Source organism: Larus michahellis, chromosome 4, assembly GCF_964199755.1.
Source record: "Larus michahellis chromosome 4, bLarMic1.1, whole genome shotgun sequence".
Taxonomy (NCBI): domain Eukaryota; kingdom Metazoa; phylum Chordata; class Aves; order Charadriiformes; family Laridae; genus Larus; species Larus michahellis.
This window is the reverse complement of record NC_133899.1, coordinates 29,789,526-29,817,111: the sequence shown is the minus strand read 5'-3', so window position 1 is coordinate 29,817,111 and position 27,586 is coordinate 29,789,526.

The following is a 27,586-nucleotide window of genomic DNA, read 5'->3' as shown; positions in this document are numbered from 1 at the left end:
GGAAAGTAACAGTATCCATGTCCAAAGTCCTGAAAATATTTAAGTGCCAGCAAAGCCACTGAAGGGCAAGAGATCCCTGAGGATCTCAGCCCTGCCTGGGGCTCCTGTTCGCCCAGGAGGCCACCATATTCCCTGGTCTGTAAATTGTTCAATACAGAAGGCTCCCACATGAGTCCCAGGGGATGCAAGGGCACATCTGTGGGTGATGCTAGTGCTCCAGAAATGGAGACGCGTTCAGGTAATTCATTTGATCAACACTTGCAGAAATGAACACTTCCTCTTGCATAAAGGGAACCAATTAAAAAGGAAAAGATGAAATTTGTCAGCTAATTTTTTCTCAATGATTAATTCAACTCTAAACAATTCCATTATTTAGTCTTCCCGTGTCCTACTAATCTGAACCTCTTTTCCCCACCTCCAAAGAAACCCTGTGCAAAAAAGCAGAGGAACGATTAATTTTTTAGCATGAGACAGCCTGACCTTGTACTCCATTAAGCAAAGTGTTTCCATAGTTTCCATGTAATTCGTCATGGACGAGTTCACCTATGTACAAAACAAACTCTTTACATTACCAGACTTGCACAGAAAATAAAATCTGAATTCCTGCCGTTTAATGAAAATATAAAAGCCAAAGGGGAAGTTTAAAAAAACAACAACAACCGCATCCATGTTGTATATAGAAGGCCAAAACTCACTGTATTTTGGGCCTGTCTCTGTGAACTTGAAGGGCTTTTCATCAAACGAACAGACACTGCAGCATCCTTAGTGTTTCTGGGGATGTGAATAAAGCAGAAACACCTTAGGACAAAGCCCAGATCCACTGCAATCAACAGGATTTGGGTGATTGATTTCAAAGGACCATAAGGCTTCATAGCAACTTGTTAGAATTTAATTTCAGACCTTTAATTAAAGGCTTAGTACCAGAGGTCCCATTGCTGCGGGACAACAGGATTTACAATCTCGTTTGCTGTTCTCCTTTCCGCTGCAGCCAAGGCAAAAGCTCTCCTGATAACGCCAGGAGAGCGCATGCAGACAGCTCGGCAAAGTCCAGCATCCCATCCCACTGAGACACATCAGATGGCTGGAGCAAACCAAAGGAGGAACGGAGCAAAAGAAAAGGTAGCAGCAATGTGGGTTTGGTGAGGCGAGGCAGTGCATGCAGTCGGAGTGCTTGCTGCAGCTGACTTTGCTTTGGTAATAGGGACAGCTGATCTGATAAGCTGCGGCACACTGCACTTGCCAGCATCAGCTGGCAGCAATCTAGAGGGGTAGCAGCAGGATTAGAGAGCGGCTTTGGGATGAAGGCTTTATTCTTCCTCAGCTAAGTGCAAATGAGAGAGGCTGGCAAAAGGGATAAAATGTTAACTCAAAAACTTTTCATTTCCTTGGCTGCTAGAAAGGATTAATACAGTTTCCTGAAAAGCTTTTTTCTAAACCAGCCAAAGGACTTAGCTGTGAAAAAATAAACAAGATAAGTGTTTTGATTTAAAACAAAGCAACTCCTTCTGGATGCCACAGTCAAAGAGGAACGTCATGGTTTTCTCCCCTAAATTTGTTGAAGAATAATTCGTGGTGAAACATAGCTAAACTCTAACACAAGCAGAAAAAAGTTTCTGTGCACTCAGTTTCACACATCCAGGTGTGTTCTTCCCACATCTCCATGTGTAAAACACACGAACAATCTTGCTCAAGCAACCTCTCAGAAAGTACCCAGGAGCACCAAGCACGTGTAGACTTGCAAATCTGGGAGTTTCAAAGAAAAGATTGGATCCTTTTTATAAAGATAACAGGAGAACAGATTGTGGCACTTTTCTTAATGTACTGGTAGCCGATTTAAAAGATAAAAGTATACTACAGTCTTCAAACCCACCTCCAAGCTACATGAAAACACCACTGAAACTAGTAGAGGCAATAGAAAAGGAAGTATTTCTACATTAGGACAGTTCCTTGGTCAATGTAAAATGCCTTCATTCCATTGATTTCAAAAGACCAACATCAATTTAATCAGGCAAGGATTGGTACAGGGAATCATTCTATAATCTATGAGTAATGCCGCAGGACCCCCGGGTAGATGCTTAGTTGGAATTGCCCAAACAGGGAGTCAACACCGTTCGGAAAAGTGATAAACAAGAAATTGCTATTGCTATGATTGGGAAAGAATAGGTGAGGCTGCTTACTTCTCACAAACCTGATCATCTGTAGGGACAAGCAGTAGCCAATTTTCTGCTGTCTTTGAGAAATCAGTGCTTCCTGTACTAATTCATAGGCAAAAGCCACTGCAACATAGATCTATATTGGCCCTCTTGGGGGGGGGGGGGGGGGGGGGGGAAAGAAGAAACAAAAAACAAAAGCCACAACACAAAACTATCTATGAAGAGCTAACTGTACAAAGTTGTATTAACGTGAAGAAAAATTCCCCACCTGCAAATTGTAAACCTTTATCACCAGTTTTGATGTGATAAAGATACATTGGTGAAATAAATCTGCAGTGAGAACATGTGCGTGTGCGGGCCTCTCTAACTTTATTGTGGTTTTAGGTACCGCGTACCATGGTGGGGAAATGACTGATCTCAGCGATGGTAACTCAATTCTACATCAGCATAGAGTCATCAATCTTCTGGCACTCTTAAAAAAAGCCTGAATAATGTTCTATTGATGTTCTGTAGAGCTTCTCCTTTCTGATGTTATGTATTATTGCTGCAGCTTCTTCCAAAATTGTAAAGATTTTTATTGTTTACAAAGTGAATTATGCTTTCATATCTCTTGCCTTACTGTTTTCCCAATTGCTTAGCAACAAGTCTCCACAAAGAAAAAAACCAGAGCACTCTTTCTTTTATGTCGTACATTAGCAGCATATCTGGTACAACAGTGACCTCAGACAGCTTGACACCCAGGATGCATTTGGTCCATTATGTTAATCCTGATGTTCTGTAAAAAGTCTATATATGTTAATATTTAAATATTGCCTTTCTGGATCTGTAACTGTTCTAGTTCTGGGGCTACAGCTTTATAAACACTATCTTCCACATTCAACATTTTTAAAACTCATTTCCAGTTTTTCCTTTTCAAGAGAAATCAGCCCAGTTCCAGAACTCGAGGTAGGTCAGACTTGTGCTGGGTTGAAAAAAACCCTGTAGTTACTGATCCGAAAAGTCAATATGTGCAACACTGGCAACAGACTTCTGTAGCTGTAATCAATATATAGTATCTACAAAATTAGTATTACTGTTGTTATTTTGCACTTAAACAGCCATAGTGATGCCCACCATGAAAGAAACATTTATTTGTATCTTGACAGCTACATCTCCTTATTTTGACTTAGAGTAAGTCCAATGTCCTAAACTGACTATTGTCATAGAATTGTTTGGGTTGGAAGGGACCGTAAAGATGATCTAGTTCCAAACCCCCTGCCATGGGCAGGGACATCTCCCACTAGACCAGGTTGCTCAAAGTCCCATCCAGACTGCTTTTGAAAACTTACAGGGATGGGGCATAGTTATATGCTAGATGGAAGACCAATAGGTATACAACTCTTCTGTGTAGGTATTCCACTCTCCCAAAGGTATCTGAATGGGGAAAGACAGACTGGGTGATGAGGACATACAAGTACGGGGAGCAATCGGAGAACCAGAGAAAATATCCCAATAACGTGTGAAAGTGAATTACATCTTCTCAAAACAACACAGAAGGTCAAAGTGGAACATCAAGGAGGTGCCAGTCTTACCCTGCCAAAGGAAAAACACTGCATTACCTAACATTATTTTCTATCTTTAATTTTAATGAATATCAAGCTGCTATATTCAATGAAATGCATTCCCAAAATGTAAGGTTAAATAGGTTTACTGACTTATATTGGTTTTAGAGTGCACTGAGTCAGATGATTTCCAATAGAGGCTAGTGGAGCTCAATCAATCTTTAATATAATTCAGGCAATACACAAAAAAACACATAGTGTGTACACACAGGCCAGAACATCTATGCATTGGTTTAATGAGTTTGTGTCTGGAAATTATAACAGTTGCTTGCTAAGATATTTTGGTTTAGTGGAGGGCTTTTGCTATTTAGGTGACGAAGACCCTAAGTTTTTATGCTGAAACCCCTGCCCCTGCGGCCCCGACTCCTTGGTGTCTATATGCAACACTGCTTTGGTACACTCCCATGCACTACGTAAAATCCTAAGTGGATTCTCCCCTATTGTGCAGAAATGAAGACACTTCACTGAAAACCTATAACCACGTTCAAAGCAGTAGAAGTCCTAGAAGGTTGTGTATATTAGGAGCCCATTATTTCCAGTTTATAAAGCCCTTTGATTTAGCATTTGGGTGACAGCTATCCCATCCCGGCTAAGTTAGCATGGTTAGCATTTCCAGCATCTGATAAGCAGCATTTAAAAGGCTTTTGGAAGAGTGTGCATTTTCCAGATGAGCTGTTACTGGCTCCCTTTGCCCATTTCCACAGCTCACATTTTACATTTCTGGGTGCATTTAATTTGTTCGTGCAAAGTAGAACTTGCAAAAAAAAGGGAATGCCCAAATACGCGAGTGGAGTTGCACATCCTTACAGGGAGATCTGAATATCATATGTACAGGAAGGATACTGATGAACTAGAATGATAAAGTCCTTTAAACGGAGGGAAGTTTTTCAGATCCCTTGGGGCTTATTCTAAAGAGCAGAACCTATATTCCTACCTTGAAATCTGAGCCAATCTCCTCTGAATTTATTCAATGTAGCACTTAATACTTTCAGAGCACTAAGCATGCGTTTCACAACAGTGTAAAAGGTAGGTGAGCAATAATTGTAAGAAGTTCTAGTAAACACAAGATGGACAGCAAGACTCCAGGACATAATTAATTGCCAACAGTCAGCCCGACTAGTCCAGGAGAAGACTCTTCAGCATGGTAGCTCTGTACTCAAAGACTCCTGACAAGAACTGTGAAAGACCTTCATTTGTGTCAAGAGAAGCCAGACACTGCTGGAGACTTTGGTTCAAATCACAGGTTGGCTCTGTGTGGGCTGCACAACCTCACACAAATTACCTGGATCTGTCAGGGATCTCAGCTCCCCCAGCTGTAAATGGATGTAATCACTCCATGTTTCTTCCTTGTGGAACTTAGCAAATCTGAAGTCCAGTGAAAGCTACAAGATGCTGCCAGGCAAATGAGGACCACAGAAGCCTCTAGGCAGATGGACCTTGTAACACCTTACACAGCAAGCAAAAGCATTTATGAGTACACTCAGTGCAGTTCACCTCTGTTGATTCTGCCCGTTCTTGTGTCTGGAAAGGTGTCTACATATTTATGGAAAGTATATGACTCTCAAGGATTATCGTGGTTTTGGCCAAATTGGCCAATGGCTGGTGACAGGTGTTCCCCCCCAGCCTCTCGTACACGGAAAGGCGGAGGAGGGATAAAGAGATTTACAAGCTTAGAAGAAACTAAACTACTTTAATGAAACATTAATAATAAAATAAAAAGGAAAATAATGAAGACTGTCTTATCACTCTGAACAAACCATTTTAGATACAACATGCTGTTAATTTCAGAGAGTTAGAAGTGGCCTAGCTAAGAAATAAAATTACTGAACAGAATGTTGGTTCTGTTTTACCTCAAACCAGGACAAGGATACCTCCTAGAAGCACACCAGAGCAAGTCTGGGTGCAAATAGCTCTGCCCAAGAGCAAAGTCATTTCTAAACTAAAACAGACATCTCTGCATATCTCATGTACAAGGTAAAAGAGCATCCTGTGCAAACAGTTCATATTCTCTAACCTTTTTACACATTTGCCAGTGCAGATAAAGGCCAGAAGGACTTATTCCAATAGCTTGCTTCAGTGCCGTAACAGTCTTTCAGACCAAAAGCTGAAAGAACCAACACCCCAGGCACATACTACACAGCAGCATTTCAGCAGCAATGTGAAAGCCAATATCCTTATTTGCAAAGCAGTCACAGCTAAGGATAGTATACCTGAAGGGTATGGGCAAGGCAATATGGGAAGATGTATTATTCCCCAAGGGAATATTGCATTCCACGCATATTACTTTTACACAGAGTTGATTACTTTCAGTACCGCGCAAGGACGCTGGCAAAGAGTACTTCAATGGCTGTTATTAGTGCTGATTTACAAGAAATCTAAAGTATTTTTTTTAAGTATTGCAGGTTGGAAGAAGACATTAAAGTGCAGCAATCTGCATGTAAAGATGAACTGAAAAAAACATGTTGAGTTTCTAGCTGCAGCTCCCCCTTGAATTAATAAACTTGGGTTTTGCTGCCTTCAGTAATTCTGCCCTGCTTTTGCTCACTTCTCTGTGTAAGTCCAGTGAGTCTGTGCTGATCCCTTACACACAAACTGATCTGCCATTGCATACGTACTAGGTTAGGGTCATGCCTAGTCCTTTCTTCTTCAACCCAAGGGGTCTTTACATTCTTTAATGTCTCCTCAGCACACTAAACAAACCTCGACTTATTACAGAGTAAGGCTTCCTATCCTGAAAGATCAAAAGACATTTAGCAGAAGCACAAGCACAGAAAAAAAATCCATACCCAACAAATATTTCAGGTAGCCAAGAATCACTCATTCACATTAAACACAGAGTCCTTCAGGACATGCCAGGCTCCCCACAAGCAACACCCCACAAGTTTAACAGAGAGAAGGGAAGCTGGCATCAAACAGAAGGCTCAGAGGGAAGATACTGAGACAACTCTGAAGGCATATTGAGACAGCAGAACAGAGTGTGTCACTGGCAAGATCTCACCCTTTCAGCCATTGGGCCACAAGGCAGCTCTGGGCTGGAAGCAGTGTAAAGACTGTAGCAAATTACCACAATGGCACATCTCAGCTAGGCTTCCTAGTCTCGGCAGGACTCCCACTAACTCAGATATGTGATCTCTGAGCAACGAATAGCGTCCTGCCAGGTGTGAAGGTGAGGTGGGACTTGGTTCCACCTGGATCAATCTACAGGATCTTGCTTACCCAGAGTGGGTCATCTAAAGTCTGTTTGAAACAACATCTAGAATCTTGCAGAAGGATTTTTATGGTCATGGTTTTACCACCTCCTTTGGTCCATGACATCTTCAGGAACACAGGGATGCAATACCTAGAGTGCTAGCTCAGTGAGGAGATGCATTACCTATTTCAATAGAGCTTTGCAGGGTAACCACAATTTTTCACTCAGGGCTTACCCTACTGCAGGGATCAAGCCTGACTCTGCTTGGGTAAGGAAAACTGAGAACGTGAAGCAATAGAAAAGGTATTGCTAATCTGAAGAGCTAGATTTTGGAGAACTGGAGAGAGGATGGACATACCTAGGAGAGATATTAAGATATACTCTGTCCTAGAGTATATCTTAATATCTCTAAAATACAAACTATCCTACTTTGGATAGTTTGTATTTTAGCCCAATGCGAGGGAAGGAGGAAGGAAATCCATAGTTACTGTCCTGATTCATTGTTGCTGACTGTACGCTACTGTAAGTGCTACAGCTGAGTGAGTCATTCCGAAGAAATCGGTAATTTGATATTGTTGACCAATTTCCATTTCACAAATCACTTCCGACATGACGATTTTCTCCCCCCCCCCCCCTTTTTTTTTTCCTACAGTTATACTTCTGCAAGAGTCTTTCTCAAGTTCTGTCAGGGTGAAGGCTCATGAATTATTTATTGTTCAGTATATAGAGTGTACTGATTTGTCACCAAATCTAGAAGGTGATGTGGAGGCTCATGGGTCAACTACAAAATGAAACGCAAGTCAAATTTCTTTTGCTAACTTTTACCTAAATACATTCACATGAGACTCTCAGATACTTTACTGCTTTCATTAAAAATGGTTTTAACCAAGAGATTTATCAGTAAATGTAGAAAATTAATTAAAAAGACTGTAGAAGCCACAAAAGCAGGCTCTAAGACATATTTGTTGAAATACGCCTTTGTGTGGATTTCTATTCTGCATGTCATTGTTGGTCCTTCTCAATCAGCATTTTATTTTTTACATATTCTTGAAAGTAAAAATGCATGCCAATAATTCTACATCTGATTTTGTACCATTTGTATCCAAAATATCTAAATAATTTGCCAACAATAGTGAAAATATGTACATCTCACAAGACTTTATTCTTTATAACCTATAAAGGGTACAGCCATCAATTTCAGCACTTATTTGGTACATTACTCCTTCGCTATGTTGCTATCATAATCATAAAATATGATTGATGTACCTTCATCCACTGTGTCTTTTAGACAGGTTTATTGGCTAAACTACAAATGCTCAAACTCAAAGACTATGTTCTTTTTACAGAGGAATATTTTATCAGCACATGTTTCAAAATGAAAAATCTATTGCAATTCCATTTATAATCTGAATATAGCTTTAGAATTAGCCTTCAGACAAAACTCTACACCACTGTATATGCTAAGCGTTGCATCTCAAACTTCTTCCATACTTATCTCTTCTAAGAATCTATCATCTATTTATTTATTTATTATAGCTCTACAAAAAAGTCAGGAATAATCTTTCACTAACTGTTTTATTTATTCTACTGTTGGCAAGACAATAGATCATGTACTCAGTTTTCATTGCATATGTAAATATAACTCTATGAGATAATTTGCAGATTCGAAGCAAACCAGCAAATAATTATGATGATAAAATAATGTTGGGAAAGGAATTTATCAAAGCCAGTTTATTGCTCAAATTATCAGCAAGCCATTTGGATTTGGACTAAAGCAGTAGTGGTCTAACTGTTTATGCTAATAGTTATGCCCTGATTTTATTGCCATTCATGTAAATGGCAAAGTTTCCATAGAGAACAACTGGGAGCAGAACTAAAGCTGACCCTAGGTTCTAAATACATAAGTCTCACCAGGTACAGAAGATTACCACTTGAAAACTGCAAAAATATAAAGGTTGGTTTGGGTTGGTTTTTTTTTTCCCCCCTGAGAAGAACGGGGGTTGATTTTAAATAACCAGAGGAAGATCTGAAATTATCCTTTCCCTTCTCGCAGAAGTAAAAACGAATGTCCCCAATGTCTTTGGGTTGAATGTTGATAGAGTCAAGGCTAACATGTAGTAAATTAACACTGTACAAGTTACAAATTATCTTATTTAGCACTTTCAGAAAAGCCAGTGTGAAGTTTAGCGTGAAATTAGCCCCTGGAAGTACAGTTTCAGTTTAGAGCAATCACTGGTGTCAGTCTGCAGACTGGGAAGGTCTGCCTTTGGTCCAGTTCAGCTGGGAGATGAGCTGCATCAGCAGAACCCACAGTGCCAGGCAGAAAAGGACATTGTGATGTGATGGGGGCATGTGAATTTCAGCCAGTTTCACATGGAGGATGAAAGGAGGAATTTTCCATGGGACAGGAATTGGGAGAAAAAAAGCTAAAGCAGCACTGTGCGGACTGACAGGAGGAGTAACACTTCTGAAATGCAAAGGCTACTGGAGAAGGGCAGTGCTTCACCTGTGACGACATGAGGCTGGGATCAAAGATGCACAAACACAAATTCTCTGTCTTAAATCACTGGCAAACTCCCCAGAAAGCACGAGACAGTCTGGGCGTTAAAACTTCAGTGTGACTGAATCAGCCCTATCCCTAAACAGAGTTCAGCTGTGCCACCAGAAAAAGCAGGCGTTGTTACAGGGGTTGCAGAAGTAGTTTCCTACTTCACTCTAGCTGGGAATCTGAACACCAACGCCTATTAGTTTATGTCAAGGAAACCCAACCAAGTCTCCTGATCAAAGCTTTAGAGTCTTGAGCTCAATTTAAATCTTGCCTTCGTATTTTTAGTGGCCAGTGAGCGGTACCAAAAGGATCAGAAAAGGCCAGAGGGGAATTAACCACTGATTATTAAATTAGAGAGAATACTCAATACATTTCAGTCTCTCAAGTTAATGCTGAGCAGGAGCACGTGGGCAAAGGCACATCTTTCATTAAAAACACCACACCAAAGTAAAGCTTGATCTATTATTTAATCAATGATCTTTTGAAGCAAATGGTCATTTTACATCAAACCCTTTTTCTTTTTTGCTTTCTTTTTAATACCATGTCTACTGAGGGGGCGGGGGCGCTAAATATCCCCAGACAGCATTCATTCAGCTGCAGTGAGAAAGCAGGGAAAGGAAAGGAACAGTGTGTTTATACAGCTATGGAAGACACAGTAGTGGAGCCTTCTGCCCTTTCTGTAGGTGCAGACAGATAAAAGGGCTTTTTTAAAATTTATTTTTTGGATGAGACCGCAAGGAAGTTATTAATGCTTCTGGCCACATTGGAAGTCCATTTTTGCTGACAATAGAGGCCCCACAGGTATATCTGCCTGCACCTTTATGGAAGGAGAAGAGAAAAGCTGCAGGAAGTAAAGAGTCAGAGACCCTGACAGTGCAGAGACTGAGTAGGGAAAGCTGACAAGACAAAGGGATAAAGAGTTTGCAGGTGTCTGTAAGACAAAGGCTGCTGCAAAATTTTGACTTATTAGTCTCTGTTGGAAAGGAAAAGCATATGGCACATGGTTATGTATTAAAAGAAACAGTCTGGCACTAGTGTAAACTGGAAGTCTGTCCTTTGAAATGAAAAGGCAAAGGGCTCTCCAGGCGCTGCCCATGACGCTGAAGACAGTGGAGTGGGATGAAAAGCAAAGAAACTTTAAGTGGCTTAAGAGGCTCCCTGCCTATGCAGGGGAGTGATGGCATCAGTGAGAGACACATGTGAGCAAAGGCAGGAAAGCAGGAGACAAAACAGAAGGCAGCTTTGCAAAAATAGCTGCCAGTCAGAGACGACAGACCAGCAGGGAAGTGTGTGTGTGTGTGCGCGCACACACATGCGGTGGGTGGCTGCATGGCACAACAGCATAGCAGCAGTTTCTGCAGACAAATCATTTTGGAGGGTGATTAACGTGTGTATCCCAAGCAGTACCACCAGCTGTCTCCAAACTGAGGAGTTTCAGGTTCTTCTTTAGAGACACCAAGAACAGCAGTTTACATCAGGCCCTGTCCTAGAATAGCCCAGGCAGCAGCATGAGACTCAGTCATTAATCAGAAAATTCCTCTTTACAGCTCAGATTTGCCACCATCAGAGAACAAAGCCAGATCAGGAACTGAAGCCCTGTCTTCCAAAGTCAGCGGGAAACAACATACGGACTTCAGCTGGCTTTGGATCAGGCCTTTGTAAAGAACGGAACATACTGGGACACGGAGAAGTGGGACACAGCATTCAATAGTGCTAGTTAAAGGACAGACACAGAAGTATCTGGCAGAAAAAGATGCTTAATGCGTATAATTTTGCAGGTTATCTGCACATGCTGTGTTTGGCTCACTCCACCTTTCCTTATTTACAGGGCATCAGACTGATAGCACACAGACAAAACTGGCTATTCCTGATCTGTGAAAGTCTTATTGCAGAATGGCTGAGGCAGGAAGGGACCTCTGGAGATGGTCTAGTTGAAGCCCCCTGCTCAAAGCATGGCCAAGGAGAACAGGTTGCTCAGGTCTATGTCCAGCTGGGTTTTTAATAGCTCCAAGGATGGACATTTCACAACCTCTGTGGACAACCTGTTTCACCTTCGACCACATTCACAGTAAAAAAGCTTCCACAGGTTTAAACAGAATTTCCCTCTCATTTGTGCCCATAATGCAAGGTCTAAAAATACATTCACGTAAGGATGGCCCGTCTTGGCCCATGATACCTTGACCCTCTTGTCTTCCTCAGAATTACAGGACGAACAGCTGAACAAATGCAAATCTTTGTGCTCCCATTAGGACAGGCTTAATACTCATCTAAGACAACAGAAGAACATCCTTATAGTCTAACCACACTGTTGATTTTGCAAATAACACGAGACGAGAAGAGATCTCTGTCTCTTGAGGGAGGATCAGCTGTCCTTCATCTTCCCTTCCTTTCATTGTCATGAGGGGCCGTAACTATTGTGCTTTATAGAAAGTGTATCCCATCCCAGAGCCTAGCTCATGAGGGAGACCAGGGAGACAAAGCCACTGTACTACAGACCATATATTTAATTATAGCAGCATTTCCAGATTCTTTTGACTGTCCAGGTTTTCCAGGGAAAAGGGGAGGACGATGGGGGGGCAGGGAACAAAAAAAAAAAAAAAAGCTTAGAAAAAAATTGGGTCAGTCTTCTTGGGGACTCATTGTGCCACTTTGTGCAGATTTTGCTCTATGCTGTAGCTATGCTGGATTCAGAACGCTACTGAAGCCTCTGAGTTTGGCCATCCTGCGTTTGCCTTTTTGCAAGAAGCCCGCACACAGAACAAGCAAGCTGCAGGAAGCACTATTTCAAGGGGAACCATACTTTGAACACAGCCATTTCCACCATCCTCCACGAAGGAGAGGTATCCTCAACGCAGCTACGCAGTTTGTCTTACTCTATTCTTTTGCTTCGCAGTGAAGTTAACTGCATCACGTTTTATCACGTTTAAAGTCTCCTGTGAAGCACTGTAAATTCATGTCACCGGATGCACGTATGTTGTGCTGTTTTTAGCAGGACTTTACTAACTAAAATGCGTAAGTGAACTGAAAGGTATAATTTCTGTCACTCAAAGGATTATTTAGCACAACTTATTTTGGCAAAATGAGAACAAAATATTGAAAACAAAGTACTTAATTTCTATCACACATTATAAGTAATTCTGTCTCCTGTACTTCAGCTTTGGATTGCTTGGTTTACATATTCAGGTATATTAAATGTGCTTTTGATTTCTAAACCTAGTAGAGTTTTCTTCACCAGATAGGAAATACTTCAAAACACCATGGAACCTTTTCCTCCAGGGTGAGCTTTCTTTGTTTCCACATCCTTTGTGGTCTGTATTCCTGCAGTCAAAGGACTAGCCAAATTTATTTATTTATTTTGGAAAGCAGTAACGTTTGCAGAAAGCTGGCATTTTAAAGCTTGCAGAATCAGGTCCCACCAGAAAGCATCTTTCCCTTATTTTTATGCAAGCCTGCCCCATTCTGCTTGTGTATGTGGGACAAGGACACATAGAAGAGAAGAAGGGAAAGACTTGCAAAAATCTGCTCAAGCAATAGCACTGAGGAGAATCCACCCAAGGAAAGAACTGTTGCGTTTTCCCACCTGCTGTGAAAACTTCTTACCAGTCTGCTCCAACTTGTTCCAGATACATCAGCACGCTGATAAACAGCTCTTGCTGATTTTATTCCCTTAACTTTAATAATGCTTTAATATAGCATTGACAAGCTTGTGCCTAGTAATTATTTAGAAGCTGCCTCATGGTCAGGTTTTGTAGCTTATTGTTGCTGTACGGTTTTCGATTGTCAACAATTGTCAACAACTGAAAAAGGGCCAATATTAAAATACCTCATCTAAAGTATCTTTTCTTATCATGCACTGTGATATAAAAAGAACTGGGGAAAAAAATATTTCATTGCATATTTATGCCTTTCAAATTCTCAGGTTATTGAAGAACAGAAATGGAGGATCCTTTTATCATCTGGATGTTCAAATCAGACAGTGAGATGCATACGTACATCTCTCTTTTAATAAATGGTTGCTCATTGTGTTTCACCACATTACGTAGCGTCTGCTTTAGAAGACTGGCACTTTGCACCTATCATAACATTACTGGGGGCAAGATTTCGGATACAGTTTAGTGCATGACTGGAACAAAGTAGCATAACAAGATTCAAGGACTGGAAGCTGAAGTTAGAATATATCCAGGCAAAGAGAAATAAGCAAAATGTGAGGTGTGTTTAACCACAGCCCAAGGTAAAGTATGCCAGGTGTTACCCTCTTTCATTTGAGGTCTTTCAATCTAGGTTGGGTGCCTTTTACAAAAGATCTGTTTTTCTTTAGAGCTCTAGCAGAAAATGGCGAAAGAATATTTAAGAGAGAATCCAAGTTACATTTTTAAAAGCCTCAGAAACGTCCTAGCTGAACTCGAGCATTGCACCAGTCAGAGCTCTAGCATTTTGAGGCCAGAATCCAAAAGGACACAGGCATGATGTCAAGGTCTGCAGTACGTAAAAAATACTGTTCAAAGACTAAAATTCACACTACTTAGTTACACGTTGCACAAGGATTCGCACTTCAGTACGCTGAATAAGTGATACTTAAATGTTGCTGAAGTCAAGAGCACACGTATCAAACTGCCACCCTCTTGGACGTAGGTCTATATCTTGGGATTGCAGAAAAGAACATTAGGGAAATCAAAATTCAGGTTGAAGCCTTCTGCACTTAGCAGCTGCCATGCCCATCCTGATTTCTCTCTTCTGTACAACAGTACACGAATTAAAAAAAAAAACCAAAGTCATTCCGTAGCCAAGAACCTAGGAGCTGTAAGGTCAGAAGAAGAGCAAAGAGGACAAAGACTCATTTGTTCGGTGCCAGGGAGTCAACAGACAAGAATCAGATCTGCATACCAATTTCTACCTCCTTGGGGGAACTTTATTACTTCGAAGATATGCCACGCTGAATCATAAGAGACACAGTTCAATATTTTTCTCAATGTTTCCTCAAACACATTTCACAAAGAATGTTCTTTTGTATTCAGTGCTCCCCTGAGTTATGGCTTAAAGATGAAAACCTGATGAATGCCTGACTTAAAGCTAAAGTTAAGCCTCCTTGTTCGTCACTTTTCTTTCATAATTTAACCAATATGCCATTTTTCTCCTGTTGGAAAATCTTCTCATTGACAAAATACCAAGACCAAAAAACGCTCACTAACACTTGCCGTATCTCCCCTTACTAGTTCCTAAAGTTCTGTGTAAAATTGCATGTTATCCTTCAGTTTGCCCAGCTTAGAACTGCTTTGATGTTTCTCCTCCCTCTTTTTAGGTTGTTCATCCCAGACCTCCATGCCATCCAGTTGGAGGGTGTTTCCCCTCGCTGCTCTTTCTTTATGGGAGCTCATTCATGATGCTTTCTGCTACTATACAAAAGTAACCTGACCAATACCAGCAGTAGTTTATTCTCACCTCTTCCTCCCAGGAGAGGTATATGATTCAAGGATCGTCTTATTTTAAATGAATAACAACAACAACAAAATCCTTGCTCTTGGAATAGAGGGAGAGTTAAAGATGAAAACAGCTTTGGCAGCATTCAGGCTGTCGGCAACCTTCCTGTTGCTGCTCTTTGGTCTCCAGCCACATCAGCGGTGGTGGTCATCCCTCACGTCTGTTCCTCACTATGTTCCCACAACCTGGAAAGCAGCTTTACATTTCCTGTGTCATTTCAGGAAACGCACAACTCGGTTTTACAGTTACTTTTCCACTGGAATTGTACCAACCCTCACAAGAATTGACACCAACCGCTGCACTAGTCTATCATCCTGATTTTGGAGGCCAAAATCTTCATTGGTCTCTAATTCCTACTCCTGTTACAAACCACAAATTTAATAATGAATTCCTCCATTGCTAAGCAGAATGGAGAGTGACTCTCCCACTTTGAAAGCCACAGGTAACATTACCACATACCCGAACATGTTATACTTCAGTTTTCCTTCTAAAACACTTCATCAGCAGTCTGTTGTTAGTATCCATTTTCTCCAAGGAGTTCAAGCTTATAATCAGCATATTTAGCACCTGCACAGCTTTTGTCGCTGCAGCAACCCCTGTTCTCTCATTCCCCACCCCATACTTACTTTAATCACAAGTTTTACTAATACGTACAGGCTTCTCTCACAGTTATCTCTTCAATACCAAAGTCTTTCACTGCATCCATTCATTACAGGCTTTGCTAGCCCAGTATAGGCCCAAGGAAGATTTGTACCATTGATCAAGATTCAAATCTGGAAAGCCAAGTGACTACAGTACATGGAGGAAAGAAAGGAAGAAAGATGTTCTTTTGCTAATGTTTCGGATCTCCATGAACGTTCATGGAGGTTTTAATGGCAATGCAGGTGAGCTGGAATGGGGCAACAATAACTTAAACATGAGAAACTGAAGAATTTCTGTTTGTAACTAGGCAATAAAGACTGATTTTTATTTGCACCTATTGTTAGCCTGATCTTCACCCACTACCGTGTCTAGAGTGCATTATTTCTATGCTCTGGTCCCAGTGGGCCAGATCACAGATATGCACCAGATGTAAAAAGTGGTGAAGGAGGAATCCTATTCACTCACCAGATGGAGCCTGTGAACACACAGTCCCAGTATGCTCCCAGTGAGAACCACAGCTTTTGTGAGAGCCCAGACGTAAGCTCTGACCTACAAAAACCTACATGAAATAAGATCTGCATACTTGAGAGTTTGCTTGGTTCCCTAAGCACAGCAGAGCTGACTGGATTTGCCCTGCCAAAACTAGCATATTTCTGGTAAGGGCTGATGAAAGGCCCCCACAACCTCGCGAGCCTTCCTTCCCCGGTGTCAGAAATGCACCAAGTCTAACTGCCTGCAGCAAGCAAAGCCAACCTTTTTGAGCCAGTGTTCACTCAAGGCTGGAGCCTGACGTTTCTTTGGGGAAACAAAGATCTGAGAAGTTCTCAGTGACACGGATGTGTCAAATAGCTTTGTAACACAGGAGCGCAGATGCTGCTATTTGTGTCTTATAGCCTTAGACGGTAGCCAAGATTTTTCCAAGGCTGAGCAGGGATTTGGGATGCCTCTGTTTTGGAAGACCTCTTAAAGAAATGCAATCTTAAGAAAGGAAGTGGTAAGCACTCCTTCACAGGGAGGCAACAACATTCGTCTCAACACACCCGGGAGGGATCCCAGAAGCCAGGGCACTTTGTTTTGTATTTTAAATGGTACTGATAGATGGCAAAACTTGGATATATAGATCCATACCCTGAATGAAAATATTCTAAGAACATCATTTCGTCTTTCCATCACTTTAAAGGATTAGCTTTCTAGGAAAAATACTGATATATTTGATAAAAAAAGACAGTTACTTCACAATAATTTACTGATATTTTATGGGGAATATCCCTTCAGTTAGCCTAACTGCTCCAGATCCAAGCATAACTGCAAGGAAAATTTACTTAAATATTAATTGAGTACTTCATATAGCACATTACTGTGTTAAACATCCCTCATGTTTTTTTAACATTTTCAGAGATGCATAGTCTAAGAGAGTACAATTAGCTTAATGAGATTTAAATTACACTAATGGACATCATTAGGAGAAAAAGGTTATAAAGTCTTAAGCAGTTGTTCAAAGGCTCACGTTAACATAAGGAGACAAGGCTCCCAAGGCTCTCCATAGTCAATGAAGAGAAATAGGTTCCTGTAGAGAGCAAGCGTCAGTCCAGGACCCTAATTCAGATGTTCTGATTCAGCGTCCGAGGATCACGTCTCTCACCACCAACTCTGAATGAAGCCTGAAGAGGCCACCTTTCCAGAAAGAAAACAGTCTTTGTTATTGCCCAAAATCCTCCATAACTACTTATATATTTTAGATCCTTCACTATTTTTTCAAAACCTGGTGTGGAAAGAGGCATTGTGATGAACTGGATGAAATACATAAAACAGTAGCAGCCAAAGCAATTAAAAATGCCGTTTCCCATATTTCATAAGTAGACTGTGAGCCTTGTGAGATCCAATAAGGGAGCTCCTGGTAAAACAAAAGACTGAGTCTTGAGCCAGATTGCTTCTTGAATCTATCTGTATAAAGTAATAAAGTGAGCTCATTATACCCAGTCAATAACAGGATTAGCAAAAATCAGGCAGAGAACAGGAATCACAATACTGAACTCAAAGTCTTCCCTTACATTCTGAGTTATTTTAAGAAGGTAAAGATTTTTTTTTTCCCTCCTATTTTCTCTTCTTTATAGCCATTATGGAACATTTCAAAAGTGAGTAGGGAATTGTTTTAATGATTGAGAGGTTTGATAAGCCGTTTTACAATGGGGAATTTACTACTATATAGAAAACAAAGCATGACAAATATTGTAAATGGATGCAGTTTGATATGTAAGGCTCCAACATCATATGATTATACATTTATTAGCACTTGAAGTCTCCTAATTTCACATAGAATATAGTATCTTGTGGCTATAAATGGCAGCTGTGAAGGGTTAAACGTTCCCATCTTTCTTTCTCAGTGGCAGCCTTTTACTCCCCTCTGAACTTCATCCAATGACCAAGAGCACTCTGTGGATTAGGTACTACTGTTTTATCCTCCTCTTTGGGATGTGGCATTTTTGAACCCTTGTTCCACATTTTTTGTTTGTTTATTTTTTTCTTTTTTCCCCATGGTTTGGCTTGCAGTCTGCTGCCTTCTACCAAGGCAAAGACAAAAGCTCTCAGTACCGTCTCATCTGTCATTCATCAGACACATCCAAAAAAGCCTCATTACTGCATTGATGAATGTTTCTTCTGCACAGCCCTTCTTCTGACCATCACATTGCTGGCAAGAATTTGCAAGCAACTGGTCAATATTACATTTTAAAGGCCAATATATCGCCTTTCTCCATTTAGCAAGATGAAAATTGGTATCTCTTCCTTGGTACTGCTTAGATCTTTACAACCCAGTCTGTAGTCTACTATCTTTTGACTGAGAAAGCGAGGAATCTTCCTGTCCTCTCCTCCATTGGTAGTGCTGCCTCTGAACTTTCCTAGGGCTCCCTCCCAGCTGATGTCCTCTTATGAACTTGGCATACCCAAATCCAGTACAAATGCAAATGTCTTTCTGCAGCTATTCTAGTAGCTTGTGTGTTTGCTCAGTTAGTCCATATTCTCTTCCTTGCCTTCCAACACCAGACCTAGTTCCTAAAAACAATGAGCTTAAACAGCTTAATTCTTGAAGGGAGCTGTCATAACCCTGAAATCTTTTCTTCTTTTTTCCTCCCTGCCCCCCCCGCCTTTTTTTTTTTTTTAAACAGCACATGAGGCTTGATGCTTAGGATCCCACTAATATCAGGCTTTGTATCATGTTAAAAGTGTTGCTACAGCAAGGCTTGCCTATAAATGAAAAAACAAGGCTTATATTGGTCTTTGTTTGGTTTGGGATTTTTGTTGTTGTTTGTTCATTTGGTTTTGTACTTATTTTTGGTTTTGATTATTAAAAGAAGCAATCTAATTGGAAAAACAGACAAGCCTTTTGGCATTCTTGGTATCAAAGGACATGACCCTGCCATCTGTCTGCTTAGTAATATCCAATTATTTCTTCAGTTTATTAGCTTATTGTTTATTAGCTTATTTCTCAGACTGATAACCCCTTAACTGATAAGAAGGACAGAAGTTGTTATAGAGAAGCATGTCCACATAAACCAAACAAACTGAGTTAATCATCATCACAAGAATTTGTTTAAACTAACTCCAGTTTAAACCCCAGTGTGTTAGAAATAAGATTAGGAGCAGGCAAGATGCCACAGCATCTTTAGAAACAGCTCCAAAACCCCTTTTCATCTTCACGTATCCTTATTAATTATGTATTGTGCACATAATCTGACAAATCTGGAGTAATTAATTGGTTAAGATAAGTGCATTAGCTTGTGTCACAGTAATATTAAATTATGTTTACTTAATTACAGCAATAGTCTTTAATTTAAAAATATTGCACAATATCTTGTATATTACCACGTTTCTTCGTGTATTCAAAAACGACCACAGTATAAACAAGCTGGTCCTTTGGAAAAGTTATCTGCATTCCAGACCTGTCACTTCATAGTATCTCTTATTCTATTCCCTAATTAATAAATCAGAGATTAATTATTTAATCAGACATTAGCCATGTCAAGGGAAACTTACTTTAGCCATGTATTCCATGTCACAACAATATTAAGCCTCTGCTTTTGTTAACCTTGTAAAGACTTTTGGTTAAAATCAGCAAGCTGTGAACAACTTCTTGTTTCTCCCCTGTAAATTCGCCTTTCTCCTGAGATAAACAGTTATAATTCGTTCATCTAATGTTTTGCCAGTTTTCAATTACACATCCCAACCTCCAGTGAGGAAGATTAGCCTCATGAAACGTAAAGAAACAATCCCTTTTTCACATATTTCCCCACATCAACCTGAAGCTACAACTATAAGATCATCCTTTGGTTTCTTCTTGATAAGAAGAAAATCTACACGCTCCAAGTTTCAATACTATTCTGGTTTAAATCGCTATGTGATTTTCTCCAATATCTGTCATTTCTGTATCATTTTTATATCACAAAGGATGAACAGGAAAAAAAAAACAACCAAGAAATACACACAGACAACACTACCATGGAGACATCTCCAGGATGTGAGAAATCTGAATTGCTCTCCTGACCCAAGGTGCCTGCGTCTGTCTTGGGTGTTAGAGACGATAACGTGCCAGAGACGTTCAATTAAAAGAAACCGGAAGGGACTTTAACTGAAAAAGGCCTGGATGAGTCTGGAAAGGCTGACTTTAGACTATCGCTAGAGCGCAGATCTAAAACTTCAATAGGAGGTGAGAAACCCTTGCAGCACTTGCATAGCATGTTTGGCAAAGCTGGCAATCACAATAGGGTATTGCTGTGCACACAAATTCACTTAAAAGAACAGGGAAAATGCAGAAGTAAGAACATGGGAGACAAAACATAATGTGGGACCCAAAAAGCACCACTTGGAAAGCTTGCCATTTTTCCAGGCTTCAAAACAGAAGATTAATAGAACAGAAGAGCATTTGCAACAGAAACAGCAATATTTTTTCAACTGAAGAAATGCAAGTTTCCAAAATGCTGTTTCTGGCTCAAATCACTACCTTTTTATTGGCAACACTCTGAAGCTGTAAAATGGGGAGAATTTTACCAGTGTCAGAAGTTGCACAAGTGCAAAGAACAAAAAGATACAGTATTCTTCAAGCTTGCAGTGCCACAACAGTTTAGTGAAGAGATTCCCCATAAACAGAAAAGAAAACAACTTTGAGTCCCAAAATGCATCACGTTATCTGGAGGTCTATCAAGATGTTAACCTGAAAGCCAGAAAACAGACATAAATTGTCCCAGAAGTCAGCTGTCGTATTTCAAATCAATTACGAAGGAAGTATGAGAATCAGGTATTCGAGAACACAAGCATGAGAGATTGTGTTGTTTTCAGTAGCAATTCTGAACCTTCAGCCAAACACATCCTAGATGCAGACATTTGTTAGTCTGAGAGCCACTACTGAAGGAATTCATACTTCCACAGTGGATGTAAGACTTCAAGCACATTTTATTTTGTAGTTATTTGGAGGATGAGCTGTTCTTGAATTAGATCTAGTTCCTACTGAGACAAGAGACTTTTTGTCCGTATGGCACCAAGCACAAAGAGGGTCCCAGAAGGACTAAACCCAAGTAAGCACTGAAGAGGCCTATGTCAACGGAGCACCTGTACATAGGTGGAACCATTCTCATTAGAGGTTTGTTTGAACAGATATCTTCAGAAAATGGTTTGAGCACTGTTAATTGTCTAGAGGGTCTTTAGAGCTCTAGATTTTCTATTCATTGAAACATAATCCCCATTTTCAAAAAGGGAAAGAAGGAGGAACCAGTCAGTCCCACCTCCGTGCCTGGTATGATTATGGAGCAGATCCTCCTGGAGGCACTGCTGAGGCAGAAGAATAACAAAGAGGTGACTGGGTACAATCAACATGGCTTCACCAAGGGCAAATCCTGTCTGACAAACCTGGTGGCCTTCTATGAGAAGGTCACAACATCAACAGACATGCAGAGAGCAATTGACATCATTTACCTGGACCCGAGCAAAGCCTTTGACACTGTCCCGCACGACATCCTGGTCTCCAAGCTGGTAAAATACAGGACTGATGGACTGACAATTCAGTGGATAAAGAACTGGCTTGACCGACACACCCAAAGAGTGGCTGTCAATGGGTCCATGTCCAAGTGGAGGCCACTGACAAGCGGAGTCCCTCAAGGATCAGTACTGGGACTGGTCTTGTTTGACATCTTTGTCAGCGACATGGACAGTGGCATAGAGTGCACCCTCAGCAAGTTTGCCAATGACACCATGGCATGGTCGACATGCTGGAGGGAAGGGATGGGAAGGGATGCCATCCAGAGTGACCTTGACAGGCTGGAGAGGTGGGCCCATGCCAACCTCATGAAGTTCAACAAGACCAAGTACAAGGTCCTCCATCTGGGGTGGGGCAATCCCAAGCACCGATATAGGCTGGGCAGTGACCGGCTTGAGAGCAGCCCTGAAGAAAAGGACTTGGGGGTGCTGGTGGACGAGAGGCTCAACATGAGCTGTCAGTGTGCACTTGCAGCCTAGAAAGCCAATCGTATCCTGGGCTGCATCAGGAGAAGCGTGTCCAGCAGGTCAAGGGAGGTGATTCTTCCCCTCTACTCCACTCTCGTGAGACCCCACCTGGAGTACTGCGTCCAGTTCTGGAGCCCCTGCTACAAGATAGGCATGGACGTGCTGGAACGTGTCCAGAGAAGGGCCACAAGGATGATCAGAGGGCTGGAGCACCTCTTCTATGAAGACAAACTGAGAGAGTCGGGGTTGTTCAGTCTGGAGAAAAGAAGGCTCCGAGGAGACCTTATAGTGGCCTACCAGTATCTTAAGGGGGCCTACAAGAAAGCTGGTGAGGGACTTTTTAGGATGTCGGGTGATGGTAGGACCAGAGGGAATGGGTTAAACCTAGAGATGGGTCAATTCAGACTGGACGTTAGGAAGAAGTTCTTCACCATGAGGGTGCTGAGACACTGGAACAGGTTGCCCAGAGAGGTGGTGGAAGCCCCATCCCTGGAAGTTTTTAAGGCCAGGCTGGATGGGGCTTTGAGCAACCTGATCTAGTGGAAGGTGTCCCTACCCAGGGCAGGGGGGTTGGAACTAGGTGATCTTTAAGGTCCCTTCCAACCCTAACAATTCTATGATTCTATGATTGAGTACAAAGTCAACATTCATTCTTTCCCCAGAGTCACACCAGCAATTTCTTGGCCCATGCTTATTTTTATCTACTGGACCAGAAACCAGAAGATCTCTCTTTAAAACAGAGCCAAGCCTGGGAAGGGTTGGACTCCAATATGAGAGTCAGAGGTGGCTCCATGCATACAGGGTCTAGAGGGAGACATAAGGCACGTGAGGTGGCAGAGGCAAGGTCATCTTCATGTGAGATGAGACCCAAGAAAAGGACATGGGACTTTAGCTGCCCAGCTTGAGAGAACTCTTCCCTCATTGTCTTTTAGCACTAAGATAATTCCAGGGACATTCCAGGAACATGAAGACTTTTTGGCTAACCAAGATAGCAATCGAATGCAAACGTTCACATTAGGGAGTGTAAGTGACAGAGCTGCTAACTGGCAGTTCCCTGTAGCTTGTTATGCTAACAGGAGTTCAGCTATTGCTATAACAAGGATAGCATTACTGACAGATCCCACACACACAGGATACTGAAATATTGACCCCTGTGAAGTTGGTGGGTGTCTGTCATTAAGTTAAGTGGGGACGTGACTCCGTCAAAACTTGCTAATGTTTCTTTTTTTATTCCCCACGCACATGCATATGCACCCCTTCCTTCCATATAATCAAGTCTCAACAAAACCATCCTTTTCTGGATCAGTCACGCGTAGAGTACTGAGAGCAAGAAGTTTCCTTCAGCAACCCGTTTCCTATGTAGGGCTTACAGAAATAGGGTAGCCCAGCCTCTTCAGATAGCAGTATATACATCCCCAAGGTCTGCTGAAGGGCTTTTCAGGTAGCTGAAGAAAACTCCTAAACAAGCTGCAGTCTCCTCTACCACTTGGGGCAGGTAATGTGCACAGAGACAAGGAAGGACTCCAGCATGCCGAGCAGGTGATAGGACTGGGCCATCTTGCAGGAGAAAGTTCTCTGTGTCAGGCTCCGTTAATCCAAAGGTGCTGTCTGTGGTGTATATCTGCTGGTAGCATCGCTCTTCCTACTTCTCAAACCATACCATCAAAGTTATGACAATCACACACAATTGCTGACAGGCAGAAGAGAAGCTGTAACATAGGTCACAAATCCACAAGACATAAAGTTAGCACCAGGGGAATGTGGAATATCTAGGTTAGGGCAGTTAGGTTTGTGGCCTAACAGGTCTCTCTGGGTGCTCCAGGAAGTGCCCAATTTCATTGCTCCTTTCCCCTCCCCTGAAGCCACCTACACATTGTATCTCCCTACCAGGGCTCTTGGGTTTGCTCCAGGAGCTGCTGCTCCTCCCAGTAACACCTGGCATGCCCTTAGCAGCACAAGCACTGACTTTCTCAGCACACCCTCTGGGTAGGTCCACAATGCAAACAGCAAAGCAAAGCTCTCTGCATTTACGAAAACATATGCATTTTCCACTGTTGGCTCTGTCTGGACTGCTACAAGGAACCCGTTAAGAAAGACACGAAAGTACCCGCCACCACAGCAGAGAAACATGGGTAAACTTCTGCTCATTGTACCTGCGTGAGCTACTCTCTGCTCTTTGTGCCTTTAATCTAAACCTTGGATAAAAGCAACATGCAGAAAAAATTCCCTCCTGTTCAGGCAATGCTGCAATCAGCAGTTCTGAAGCATTTGAAATCGGTGGGGGGAAAAAAGGGATGTTTTTATTTCTGTCATTCCCATGCTGACGGATGCCAGAAAGGCCATCCCAGAAGTCTAGTCAAGTCAAAGTGGACTAATAAATTTTAAAAACAACTCCGAAGCCAGCATCCCAAAGCTGAGCTGGAGACAGCAGCCCTCTAAAACTACTTTGTACTTATGTATAAACCACTGTTCATACCACAGGAAGTTGCTACAGAAAAGCATAGCATTTTTGTTTGGCACATTCCAGGAGGAGCCTTTATTATTGACACGGTGGCCATTATTATGTGAACCATATAGAGAAGTGGCTGAAATATTACACAATTACAATAGTAAGGCAATGAGTGATTCAAGTAGCCTGTTGCGAGACCAGATCAGATCCTGAGCAGCAATCTGGTAAAACACTAATCTTCTATTTCGAAAACTGAACTCAAGCCCAGATCCTCCCATGCTCAGGCAACAGGTAAATCAACTTCCCTTCCCCCGACCTCTGCAAGGGACCTGCTTGTAGAGTATTGGACTCATCACTAAATCTGATCTTCTGCCTTTTGAACTCAAAAGGGAAGCTTTAGGTTACTTACAGTCTCTGTATCATATCAGTTCTAATAAAGAAGAGCAGAAGCAGGCAACTGAATATCAGATTTTATCATCCTGCACCTTTCCAACAGTATGACACAGACGGCATAGCACTAGAGGTTATTACCAAACATGTCAGATAATATGAGGGGAGGAAGTCTCTCACCTATGGAATTTAAACTTATTACATCTCTAAATGCAAGGCACAACTATTTTTATAGCTCTATATGTTTTCAACAGAAAAAAAAATATCACTTTTCACTTGCCAGAAAAATCAATTTAAGAACACAGCAGCACCCAAACTGTCTGGTTGTGAGTAGACCAGGGTCCTGTGCTGTTTCTTCTCTGATCTCAAAGAGATTTTATCATCCCCAAAGCACATCCTGTAAAGGAGTTCAATCCACCTACAATAGACTGGCTTTGTTAACACAAGCTAAGGATTCACAAAAACTGCCAATTTTTCTCTAGACATGGTCCCAAAGCATATGCTTTTTGACAGCAATGTCTCCTCTACTCCAGCAGTGATTTAATTCTCATATTTCAAATTCAAACCTCATCATTCATTCAATTTTGGAAGACAAACGTTTCTCAGCCACAACTGCCCATTTTTTGCCTTCACTTCCAAACAGAATTAAACTTACACAACAGATGCCACTTGGCAGTGTGTGTACATACATAATTCTCAAAAAACATTTTGAACCCCTCGGCCAATTTGTTACAGGAGTAAGAGATCTCAAAACGTATTATGATTCCTACAGTTTCAATAGTAACATGTTTCAGTAACAGAGAAGAAAGATCCCAAAACAGTACTGCCTCAACATGATCTCCCTTCTTATTAGGCACCAGGAAACTGAGGGCGACACCCTGATTTTGTGGAATATCATAAGTATTTCCTGAAAAATGAAAAACTTCACCTGCTGTTTCTATCTTCTTAGTCACTAAAATACTCTCCATAAGACAGCAGGCTTTAAGGTATAGTCATAAGGAGCAAGGGGGAAGCTATCTATCCGTCTGTCCATCGGAAGTCAATTATTTCCTTTCATTACTATTGTGGTTCTTTACCTCTGATACTTTACCCACACCAGAGGCATACTGACGGTACAATTGATAAAAATCACTGGGCATCCATTTGAATCATCACTATATTTGGAGATCAACATAGCGAAAAGTTCACCTTCTGGAAGACAGAAATTTTTTCATCGCTGTCTGCATGTTAACCAGACCATGTCCAGCTGGATTCGGTCTTGCTGTCCTAAAACCCAGAGCTTCTCCACTGCTAGATCATAACCTAAATGAAACTAGTTCCCTTTCTGCTGTGGACCTCTGAAGTTTTCTCAGTTCTGATGCCACCCAGAAGGCGGCAAGTTGTGCAGGCAGAGTAATCTGTATAAGATAAAACCTGACATTGACTGGAGCACAAACCCAAATCCGGAGATCTTCCTCTGCCCCACTGGTGCCCAGACTTCCCTCTGAAACCACACAATAATTTGGGATCGTTCCCATTGATATTTAATACTGCATGAATGGGACAATTTCACCATAAGTTAGTAAGAGGTCTAACTCAAAATAGCCCTTTATCTCTGTATTTCCCCTTCCTGCCATTTTGAAGAAACAGGTATAAATTTCTCTTTGACAGGAGATGTGAGAAAGCAAAGGTGAGTACCTCCTGGACACTAGCTCTAATTACAGACCTATTTGAAAAGGTAGGACTGGTGCTATCAATGCATCTACACATACAGAAGGAAAATGCTTTTTCTTCTACTGACATCACACCACATTCAATATTTTGACTCCTGAGCAGATACTGGCATCTATTTGCATCCCAGAGTAAAACCCCAGCCTTCCTGAGAGCAGCAAGGTGTTTGTGGCAAGGAACACTAAGGAGGGAGATGTGCTTTGCTTTAGACTGCACTTCATACAACTCCAAGCACACAGAAGGCAAGCACTGCTCACCACTGCTCTCAATCCAAGAGCCAAAGGGCATCAAATGAACCTTGCCAGCATCAGGCTCTAAAGCGAACAAACAGAAGCAGTTATCAAAACAGCTTAAAATTAAGCTCTCTAATCCCCTGCTGCTGGAGGTACACACATCAGAAGCATCCACAGAGTTCAAAAGCTGCTAGAATATTTCATGGAAGGAAAATCCACCCTGGCCTACTAAAGATGAAGACATCACTGGTGGCTAAAAGGACAGTAAGGACCCAGGACAACTTTCCCCTGAGCACCTGCTGCCAGAGGCAGGATGGCGAACCAGACAGGCCTTTGGTCCAGGAAATCCACCCTCCTCTTCTTTCCTTGGCTTTTTGGTTTTAAGTTACTGATTCCTTTCCTGGTTGGATATGGAGGATGTGGTAATACATGCTCAGTTACCTGCCTCAGCTGCTGACTAGGCAACAGGACACTCCAAGTCAGCCATCACACTGACGACCTCAAGCCCTTGAAAGGGACATTTAGGGCTGGGTTTTAAAGGTCGCCCCCTACAAGCAATCAGAAGAAATGGATGTGCCCAAATACCTTTCCACACACTGGTCTCAACCATTGATTCTGCTGCTTGCTAATAATATTTGCAAGCCACGGTAACCTCCTCTAACATACCAAAGTAGCTTGGTGGTGCCTTTTGTCAAAGAAA